Below are 12,226 nucleotides of genomic sequence, written 5' to 3'. Positions count from 1 at the left end.
TTGGAACACGACGCTGCTCTCTCCTGCACTGACCCTGGCATTGGAACACGACGCTGCTCTCTCCTGCACTGACCCTGGCTTTGGAATACGACGACGCTGCTCTCTCCTGCACTGACCCTGGCATTGGAACACGGCGACGCTGCTCTCTCCTGCACTGACCCTGGCATTGGAACACAACGACGCTGCTCTCTCCTGCGCTGACCCTGGCTTTGGAACACGGCGACGCTGCTCTCTCCTGCACTGACCCTGGCATTGGAACACGGCGACGCTGCTCTCTCTTCTGCACTGACCCTGTCTTCGGCTCTACGATGACGCTGCTCTCTCCTGCACTGACCCTAGCTTTAGAACACGACGACGCTGCTCTTTCCTGCACTGACCCTGGCATTGGAACACAGTGACGCTGCTCTCTCCTGCACTGACCCTGGCATTGGAACAAGGCGACGCTGCTCTCTCCTGCACTGACCCTGGCATTGGAACATAGCGACACTGCTATCTCATGCACTGACCCTGGCTTTGGATACGGAGACGCTGCTCTCTCCTGCACTGACCCTGGCTTTGGATACGACGACGCTGCTCTCTCCTGCGCTGACCCTGGCATTGGAACAAAGTGACGCTGCTCTCTCCTGCGCTGACCCTGGCATTGGAACATAGCGACGCTGCTCCCTCCTGCGCTGACCCTGGCATTGGAACACGGCGACGCTGCTCTCTCCTGCACTGACCCTGGCATTGGAACACGATGCTGCTCTCTCCTGCACTGACCCTGGCATTGGAACACGACGCTGCTCTCTCCTGCACTGACCCTGGCATTGGAACATAGAGACGCTGCTCTCTCCTGCACTGATCCTGGCATTGGAACACGGCGACGCTGCTCTCTCCTGCACTGACCCTGGCATTGGAACATAGAGACGCTGCTCTCTCCTGAACTGACCCTGGCTTCGGCTCTATGATGACGCTGCTCTCTCCTGCACTGACCCTGGCATTGGAACACGGAGACGCTGCTCCCCCCTGCACTGACCCTGGCTTTGGAACACGACGACGCTGCTCTCTCCTGCACTGACCCTGGCTTTGGAACATAGCGACGCTGCTCTCTCCTGCACTGACCCTGGCATTGGAACACGACGACGCTGCTCTCTCCTGCACTGACCCTGGCATTGGAACATAACGACACTGCTCTCTCCTGCACTGACCCTGGCTTTGGATACGGAGACGCTGCTCTCTCCTGCACTGACCCTGGCATTGGAACACGACGACGCTGCTCTCTCCTGCACTGACCCTGGCTTTGGAACACGACGACGCTGCTCTCTCCTGCACTGACCCTGGCTTTGGAACACGGCGACGCTGCTCTCTCCTGCACTGACCCAGGCTTTGGAACACGACGACGCTGCTCTCTCCTGCACTGACCCTGGCTTTGGATACGACGACGCTGCTCTCTCCTGCGCTGACCCTGGCATTGGAACACAGCGACGCTGCTCTCTCCTGCTCTGACCCTGGCTTTGGATACGACGACGCTGCTTTCTCCTGCGCTGACCCTGGCATTGGAACACGACGACGCTGCTCTCTCCTGCGCTGACCCTGGCTTTTGAACACGGCGACGCTGCTCTCTCCTGCGCTGACCCTGGCTTTGGAACACGGCGACGCTGCTCTCTCCTGCACTGACCCTGGCTTTGGAACATAGCGACGCTGCTCTCTCCTGCACTGACCCTAGCTTTGGAACACGGCGACGCTGCTCTCCTGCACTGACCCTGGCTTTGGAACATAGCGACGCTGGTCTCTCCTGCACTGACCCTGGCTTTGGAACACGGCGACGCTGCTCTCTCCTGCACTGACACTGGCATTGGAACACGGCGACGCTGCTCTCTCCTGCGCTGACCCTGGCATTGGAACACGGCGACGCTGCTCTCTCCTGCGCTGACCCTGGCATTGGAACACGGCGACGCTGCTCTCTCCTGCACTGACCCTGGCATTGGAACACGTCGAAGCTGCTCCCTCCTGCGCTGACCCTGGCTTTGGATACGACGACACTGCTCTCTCCTGCACTGACCCTGGCATTGGAACATGGCGACGCTGCTCTCTCCTGCACTGACCCTGGCTTTGGAACACGAAGACGCTGCTCTCTCCTGCACTGACCCTGGCTTTGGATACGATGACGCTGCTCTCTCCTGCACTGACCCTGGCATTGGAACACGGCGACGCTGCTCTCTCCTGCACTGACCCTGGCTTTGGAACACGGCGACGCTGCTCTCTCCTGCACTGACCCTGGCATTGGAACACGGCGACGCTGCTCTCTCCTGCACTGACCCTGGCATTGGAACAAGGCGACGCTGCTCCCTCCTGCACTGACCCTGGCTTATGATATGGAGACGCTGCTCTCTTCTGCACTGACCCTGGCTTTGGAATACGACAACGCAGCTCTCTCCTGCACTGACCCTGGCATTGGAACACGACGACGCTGCTCTCTCCTGCACTGACCCTGGCTTATGATATGGAGACGCTGCTCTCTTCTGCACTGACCCTGGCTTTGGAATACGACAACGCTGCTCTCTCCTGCACTGACCCTGGCATTGGAATACGACAACGCTGCTCTCTCCTGCACTGACCCTGGCATTGGAACACGGCGACGCTGCTCTCTCCTGCACTGACCCTGGCATTGGAACACGGCGAAGCTGCTCCCTCCTGCGCTGACCCTGGCTTTGGATACGACGACACTGCTCTCTCCTGCACTGACCCTGGCATTGGAACATGGCGACGCTGCTCTCTCCTGCACTGACCCTGGCTTTGGAACACGAAGACGCTGCTCTCTCCTGCACTGACCCTGGCATTGGAACACGGCGACGCTGCTCTCTCCTGCACTGACCCTGGCTTTGGAACACGACGACGCTGCTCTCTCCTGCACTGACCCTGGCTTTGGAACATGGCGACGCTGCTCTCTCCTGCACTGACCCTGGCATTGGAACACGACGACGCTGCTCTCTCCTGCACTGACCCTGGCATTGGAACACGACGACGCTGCTCTCTCCTGCACTGACCCTGGCATTGGAACACGACGCTGCTCTCTTCTGCACTGACCCTGGCTTTGGAATACGACAACGCTGCTCTCTCCTGCACTGACCCTGGCATTGGAACACGACGACGCTGCTCTCTCCTGCACTGACCCTGGCATTGGAACACGGCGACGCTGCTCTCTCCTGCACTGACCCTGGCTTTGGAACACGGCGACGCTGCTCTCTCCTGCACTGACCCTGGCATTGGAACACGGCGACGCTGCTCTCTCCTGCACTGACCCTGGCTTTGGAACACGGCGACGCTGCTCTCTCCTGCACTGACCCTGTCTTCGGCTCTACGATGACGCTGCTCTCTCCTGCACTGACCCTAGCTTTGGAACACGACGACGCTGCTCTTTCCTGCACTGATCCTGGCATTGGAACACAGTGACGCTGCTCTCTCCTGCACTGACCCTGGCATTGGAACAAGGCGACGCTGCTCTCTCCTGCACTGACCCTGGCATTGGAACATAGCGACGCTGCTCTCTCCTGCACTGACCCTGGCTTTGGATACGGAGACGCTGCTCTCTCCTGCACTGACCCTGGCTTTGGAACACGACGACGCTGCTCTCTCCTGCACTGACCCTGGCATTGGAACATAACGACGCTGCTCTCTCCTGCACTGACCCTGGCTTTGGAACACGACGACGCTGCTCTCTCCTGCACTGACCCTGGCTTTGGATACGACGACGCTGCTCTCTCCTGCGCTGACCCTGGCATTGGAACACAACGACGCTGCTCTCTCCTGCACTGACCCTAGCTTTGGAACACGGCGACCCTGCTCTCTCCTGCACTGACCCTGGCATTGGAACACGGCGACGCTGCTCTCTCCTGCACTGACCCTGGCATTGGAACACGGCGACGCTGCTCTCTCCTGCACTGACCCTGGCTTGGAACACGGCGACCCTGCTCTCTCCTGCACTGACCCTGGCTTTGGAACATAGCGAAGCTGCTCTCTCCTGCGCTGACCCTGGCATTGGAACACGACGACGCTGCTCTCTCCTGCACTGACCCTGGCATTGGAACACGGCGACCCTGCTCTCTCCTGCACTGACCCTGGCTTTGGAACATAGCGACGCTGCTCTCTCCTGCACTGACCCTGGCTTTGGAACACGGCGACGCTGCTCTCTCCTGCACTGACCCTGGCATTGGAACACGGCGACGCTGCTCTCTCCTGCACTGACCCTGGCATTGGAACACGGCGACGCTGCTCTCTCCTGCACTGACCCTGGCATTGGAACACGGCGAAGCTGCTCTCTCCTGCGCTGACCCTGGCATTGGAACACGACGACGCTGCTCTCTCCTGCACTGACCCTGGCATTGGAACACGATGACGCTGCTCTCTCCTGCACTGACCCTGGCTTTGGAACATGGCGACCCTGCTCTCTCCTGCACTGACCCTGGCATTGGAACATGGCAACGCTGCTCTCTCCTGCACTGACCCTGGCATTGGATACGACGACGCTGCTCTCTCCTGCACTGACCCTGGCATTGGAACATAACGACGCTGCTCTCTCCTGCACTGACCCTGGCATTGGAACATGGCGACGCTGCTCTCTCCTGCACTGACCCTGGCTTTGGAACACGACGATGCTGCTCTCTCCTGCACTGACCCTGGTTTTGGATACGATGACGCTGCTCTCTCCTGCACTGACCCTGGCTTTGGAACACGACGACGCTGCTCTCTCCTGCACTGACCCTGGCATTGGAACACGACGCTGCTCTCTCCTGCACTGACCCTGGCATTGGAACACGACGCTGCTCTCTCCTGCCCTGACCCTGGCATTGGAACACGACGCTGCTCTCTCCTGCACTGACCCTGGCATTGGAACACGGCGCTGCTCTCTCCTGCACTGACCCTGGCATTGGAACATGACGACGCTGCTCTCTCCTGCACTGACCTTGGCATTGGAACATGACGCTGCTCTCTCCTGCACTGACCCTGGCATTGGAACACGACGCTGCTCTCTCCTGCACTGACCCTGGCATTGGAACCACGACGACGCTGCTCTCTCCTGCACTGACCCTGGCATTGGAACACGGCGACGCTGCTCTCTCCTTCACTGACCCTGGCATTGGATACGACGACGCTGCTCTCTCCTGCACTGACCCTGGCATTGGACCACAGCGCTGCTCTCTCCTGCACTGACCCTGGCATTGGAACACGACGCTGCTCTCTCCTGCACTGACCCTGGCATTGGAACATGACGACGCTGCTCTCTCCTGCACTGACCCTGGCATTGGAACCCGACGATGCTGCTCTCTCCTGCACTGACCCTGGCATTGGAACACGATGCTGCTCTCTCCTGCACTGACCCTGGCATTGGAACACGACGCTGCTCTCTCCTGCACTGACCCTGGCATTTGAACACGACGACGCTGCTCTCTCCTGCACTGACCCTGGCATTGGAACACGACGCTGCTCTCTCCTGCACTGACCCTGGCATTGGAACCACGACGACGCTGCTCTCTCCTGCACTGACCCTGGCATTGGAACACGGCGACGCTGCTCTCTCCTTCACTGACCCTGGCATTGGATACGACGACGCTGCTCTCTCCTGCACTGACCCTGGCATTGGACCACAGCGCTGCTCTCTCCTGCACTGACCCTGGCATTGGAACACGACGCTGCTCTCTCCTGCACTGACCCTGGCATTGGAACATGACGACGCTGCTCTCTCCTGCACTGACCCTGGCATTGGAACCCGACGATGCTGCTCTCTCCTGCACTGACCCTGGCATTGGAACACGATGCTGCTCTCTCCTGCACTGACCCTGGCATTGGAACACGACGCTGCTCTCTCCTGCACTGACCCTGGCATTGGAACACGACGACGCTGCTCTCTCCTGCACTGACCCTGGCATTGGAACACGACGACGCTGCTCTCTCCTGCACTGACCCTGGCATTGGAACACGGTGACTCTGCTCTCTCCTGCACTGACCCTGGCATTGGAACACGGCGACGCTGCTCTCTCCTGCACTGACCCTGGCTTTATAACACGACGACGCTGCTCTCTCCTGCACTGACCCTGGCATTGGAACACGACGCTGCTCTCTCCTGCACTGACCCTGGCATTGGAACCACGACGACGCTGCTCTCTCCTGCACTGACCCTGGCATTGGAACATGACGACGCTGCTCTCTCCTGCACTGACCCTGGCATTGGAACACGGTGACGCTGCTCTCTCCTGCACTGACCCTGGCATTGGAACACGACGCTGCTCTCTCCTGCACTGACCCTGGCATTGGAACCACGACGACGCTGCTCTCTCCTGCACTGACCCTGGCATTGGAACATGACGACGCTGCTCTCTCCTGCACTGACCCTTGCATTGGAACACGGCGACGCTGCTCTCTCCTGCACTGACCCTGGCATTGGAACACGATGCTGCTCTCTCCTGCACTGACCCTGGCATTGGAACACGACGCTGCTCTCTCCTGCACTGACCCTGGCATTGGAACACGACGACGCTGCTCTCTCCTGCACTGACCCTGGCATTGGAACATGACAACGCTGCTCTCTCCTGCACTGACCCTGGCATTGGAACACGACGCTGCTCTCTCCTGCACTGACCCTGGCATTGGAACACGACGCTGCTCTCTCCTGCACTGACCTTGGCATTGGAACATGACGCTGCTCTCTCCTGCACTGACCCTGGCATTGGAACCCGGCGACGCTGCTCTCTCCTGCACTGACCCTGGCATTAGAACCACGACAACGCTGCTCTCTCCTGCACTGACCCTGGCATTGGAACACGACGCTGCTCTCTCCTGCACTGACCCTGGCATTGGAACCCGACGACGCTGCTCTCTCCTGTACTGACCCTGGCATTGGAACACGACGCTGCTCTCTCCTGCACTGACCCTTGCATTGGAACACGGCGACGCTGCTCTCTCCTGCACTGACCCTGGCATTGGAACACGATGCTGCTCTCTCCTGCACTGACCCTGGCATTGGAACACGACGCTGCTCTCTCCTGCACTGACCCTGGCATTGGAACACGACGACGCTGCTCTCTCCTGCACTGACCCTGGCATTGGAACATGACAACGCTGCTCTCTCCTGCACTGACCCTGGCATTGGAACACGACGCTGCTCTCTCCTGCACTGACCCTGGCATTGGAACACGACGCTGCTCTCTCCTGCACTGACCCTGGCATTGGAACCCGGCGACGCTGCTCTCTCCTGCACTGACCCTGGCATTGGAACCACGACGACGCTGCTCTCTCCTGCACTGACCCTGGCATTGGAACACGACGACGCTGCTCTCTCCTGCACTGACCCTGGCATTGGAACATGACAACGCTGCTCTCTCCTGCACTGACCCTGGCATTGGAACACGACGCTGCTCTCTCCTGCACTGACCCTGGCATTGGAACACGACGCTGCTCTCTCCTGCACTGACCTTGGCATTGGAACATGACGCTGCTCTCTCCTGCACTGACCCTGGCATTGGAACCCGGCGACGCTGCTCTCTCCTGCACTGACCCTGGCATTAGAACCACGACAACGCTGCTCTCTCCTGCACTGACCCTGGCATTGGAACACGACGCTGCTCTCTCCTGCACTGACCCTGGCATTGGAACCCGACGACGCTGCTCTCTCCTGTACTGACCCTGGCATTGGAACACGACGCTGCTCTCTCCTGCACTGACCCTGGCATTGGAACATGACGACGCTGCTCTCTCCTGCACTGACCTTGGCATTGGAACATGACGCTGCTCTCTCCTGCACTGACCCTGGCATTGGAACCCGGCGACGCTGCTCTCTCCTGTACTGACCCTGGCATTGGAACCACGACGACGCTGCTCTCTCCTGCACTGACCCTGGCATTGGAACACGACGCTGCTCTCTCCTGCACTGACCCTGGCATTGGAACCCGACGACGCTGCTCTCTCCTGTACTGACCCTGGCATTGGAACACGACGCTGCTCTCTCCTGCACTGACCCTGGCATTGGAACACGGCGACACTGCTCTCTCCTGCACTGACCCTGGCATTGGAACACGATGCTGCTCTCTCCTGCACTGACCCTGGCATTGGAACATGACGACGCTGCTCTCTCCTGCACTGACCCTGGCTTTGGCACACGACGACGCTGCTCTCTCCTGCACTGACCCTGGCATTGGAACACGACGACGCTGCTCTCTCCTGCACTGACCCTGGCATTGGAACACGGCGACGCTGCTCTCTCCTGCACTGACCCTGGCATTGGAACAGGACGACGCTGCTCTCTCCTGCACTGACCTTGGCATTGGAACACGACGACGCTGCTCTCTCCTGTACTGAACCTGGCATTGGAACATGACGACGCTGCTCTCTCCTGCACTGACCTTGGCATTGGAACATGACGCTGCTCTCTCCTGCACTGACCCTGGCATTGGAACCCGGCGACGCTGCTCTCTCCTGCACTGACCCTGGCATTGGAACCCGACGACGCTGCTCTCTCCTGTACTGACCCTGGCATTGGAACACGGTGACGCTGCTCTCTCCTGCACTGACCCTGGCATTGGAACACGATGCTGCTCTCTCCTGCACTGACCCTGGCATTGGAACACGACACTGCTCTCTCCTGCACTGACCCTGGCATTGGAACATGACGACGCTGCTCTCTCCTGCACTGACCCTGGCTTTGGCACACGACGACGCTGCTCTCTCCTGCACTGACCCTGGCATTGGAACACGACGACGCTGCTCTCTCCTGCACTGACCCTGGCATTGGAACACGGCGCTGCTCTCTCCTGCACTGACCCTGGCATTGGAACAGGACGACGCTGCTCTCTCCTGCACTGACCTTGGCATTGGAACACGACGACGCTGCTCTCTCCTGTACTGAACCTGGCATTGGAACACGACGCTGCTCTCTCCTGCACTGACCCTGGCATTGGAACACGGCGACGCTGCTCTCTCCTGCACTGACCCTGGCATTGGAACACGATGCTGCTCTCTCCTGCACTGACCCTGGCATTGGAACACGACACTGCTCTCTCCTGCACTGACCCTGGCATTGGAACACGACGACGCTGCTCTCTCCTGCACTCACCCTGGCATTGTAACATGACGACGCTGCTCTCTCCTGCACTGACCCTGGCATTGGAACACAATGCTGCTCTCTCCTGCACTGACCCTGGCATTGGAACACAACATTGCTCTCTCCTGCAATGAGCCTGGCATTGGAACACGACGACGCTGCTCTCTCCTGCACTGACCCTGGCATTGGAACATAACGACGCTGCTCTCTCCTGCACTGACCCTGGCATTGGAACACGGATACGCTGCTCTCTCCTGCACTGACCCTGGCATTGGAACCACCACGACGCTGCTCTCTCCTGCACTGACCCTGGCATTGGAACATGACGACGCTGCTCTCTCCTGCACTGACCCTGGCATTGGAACACGACGACGCTGCTCTCTCCTGCACTGACCCTGGCATTGGAACACGACGACGCTGCTCTCTCCTGCACTGACCCTGGCATTGGAACATGACGACGCTGCTCTCTCCTGCACTGACCCTGGCATTGGAACACGACGCTGCTCTGTCCTGCACTGATCCTGGCATTGGAACACGACGCTGCTCTCTCCTGCACTGACCCTGGCATTGGAACATGACGACGCTGCTCTCTCCTGCACTGACCCTGGCATTGGAACACGGCGACGCTGCTCTCTCCTGCACTGACCCTGGCATTGGAACATGACGACGCTGCTCTCTCCTGCACTGACCCTGGCATTGGAACACGACGCTGCTCTGTCCTGCACTGACCCTGGCATTGGAACACGACGCTGCTCTCTCCTGCACTGACCCTGGCATTGGAACACGACGACGCTGCTCTCTCCTGCACTGACCCTGGCATTGGAACATGACGACGCTGCTCTCTCCTGCACTGACCCTGGCATTGCAACACGACGCTGCTCTGTCCTGCACTGACCCTGGCATTGGAACACGACGCTGCTCTCTCCTGCACTGAACCTGGCATTGGAACATAACGACGCTGCTCTCTCCTGCACTGACCTTGGCATTGGAACACGACGCTGCTCTCTCCTGCACTGACCCTGGCATTGGAACATGACGATGCTGCTCTCTCCTGCACTGACCCTGGCATTGGAACACGGCGACGCTGCTCTCTCCTGCACTGACCCTGGCATTGGAACACGGCGACGCTGCTCTCTCCTGCACTGACCCTGGCATTGGAACACGGCGACGCTGCTCTCTCCTGCACTGACCCTGGCATTGGAACACGGCAACGCTGCTCTCTCCTGCACTGACCCTGGCATTGGAACACGGCGACGCTGCTCTCTCCTGCACTGACCCTGGCACTGGAACACGGCGACGCTGCTCTCTCCTGCACTGACCCTGGCATTGGAACACAACGACGCTGCTCTCTCCTGCACTGACCCTGGCTTTGGAACACGGCGACGCTGCTCTCTCCTGCACTGACCCTGGCTTTGGAACACGGCGACGCTGCTCTCTCCTGCACTGACCCTGGCATTGGAACACGACGACGCTGCTCTCTCCTGCACTGACCCTGGCATTGGAACACGACGACGCTGCTCTCTCCTGCACTGACCCTGGCATTGGAACACGACGCTGCTCTCTCCTGCACTGACCCTGGCTTTGGAACACGACGACGCTGCTCTCTCCTGCACTGACCCTGGCTTTGGATACGACGACGCTGCTCTCTCCTGCACTGACCCTGGCATTGGAACACGACGACGCTGCTCTCTCCTGCACTGACCCTGGCATTGGAACACGACGCTGCTCTCTCCTGCACTGACCCTGGCATTGGAACACGGCGACGCTGCTCTCTCCTGCACTGACCCTGGCATTGGAACACGACGCTGCTCTCTCCTGCACTGACCCTGGCATTGGAACACGACGCTGCTCTCTCCTGCACTGACCCTGGCATTGGAACCCGACGACGCTGCTCTCTCCTGTACTGACCCTGGCATTGGAACACGACGCTGCTCTCTCCTGCACTGACCCTGGCATTGGAACACGATGCTGCTCTCTCCTGCACTGACCCTGGCATTGGAACACGGCGACGCTGTTCTCTCCTGCACTGACCCTGGCATTGGAACATGACGACGCTGCTCTCTCCTGCACTGACCCTGGCATTGTAACACGGCAACGCTGCTCTCTCCTGCACTGACCCTGGCATTGGAACACAGCGACGCTGCTCTCTCCTGCACTGACCCTGGCATTGGAACACGATGCTGCTCTCTCCTGCACTGACCCTGGCATTGGATATGAAGACGCTGCTCTCTCCTGCACTGACTGGCATTGGAACACAGCGACGCTGCTCTCTCCTGCACTGACCCTGGCATTGGATACGACGACGCTGCTCTCTCCTGCACTGACCCTGGCATTGGATATAATGACGCTGCTCTCTCCTGCACTGACCCTGGCATTGGAACACGGTGACGTTGCTCTCTCCTGCACTGACCCTGGCATTGGAACCATGACGACGCTGCTCTCTCCTGCACTGACCCTGGCATTTGAACACGGCGACGCTGCTCTCTCCTGCACTGACCCTAGCATTGGAACATGGCGACGCTGCTCTCTCCTGCACTGACCCTGGCATTGGAACCACGACAACGCTGCTCTCTCCTGCACTGACCCTGGCATTGGAACACGGCGACGCTGCTCTCTCCTGCACTGACCCTGGCATTGGAACACGGCGACGCTGCTCTCTCCTGCACTGACCCTGGCTTTATAACACGACGACGCTGCTTTCTCTTGCACTGACCCTGGCATTGGAACACGACGACGCTGCTCTCTCCTGTACTGACCCTGGCATTGGAACACGACGCTGCTCTCTCCTGCACTGACCCTGGCTTTGGAACACGACGACGCTGCTCTCTCCTGTACTGACCCTGGCATTGGAACACGACGCTGCTCTCTCCTGCACTGACCCTGGCTTTGGAACACGGCGACGCTGCTCTCTCCTGCACTGACCCTGGCATTGGAACACGATGCTGCTCTTTCCTGCACTGACCCTGGCATTGGAACACGACGCTGCTCTCTCCTGCACTGACCCTGGCATTGGAACATGACGACGCTGCTCTCTCCTGCACTGACCCTGGCATTGGAACATGACAACGCTTCTCTCTCCTGCACTGACCCTTGCATTGGAACACGGCGACGCTGCTCTCTCCTGCACTGACCCTGGCATTGGAACACGACGCT

This window comes from Ascaphus truei, chromosome 20 (genome assembly GCF_040206685.1).
Source record: "Ascaphus truei isolate aAscTru1 chromosome 20, aAscTru1.hap1, whole genome shotgun sequence".
NCBI classification, from domain to species: domain Eukaryota; kingdom Metazoa; phylum Chordata; class Amphibia; order Anura; family Ascaphidae; genus Ascaphus; species Ascaphus truei.
Note: the sequence above shows the minus strand (reverse complement) of the source record.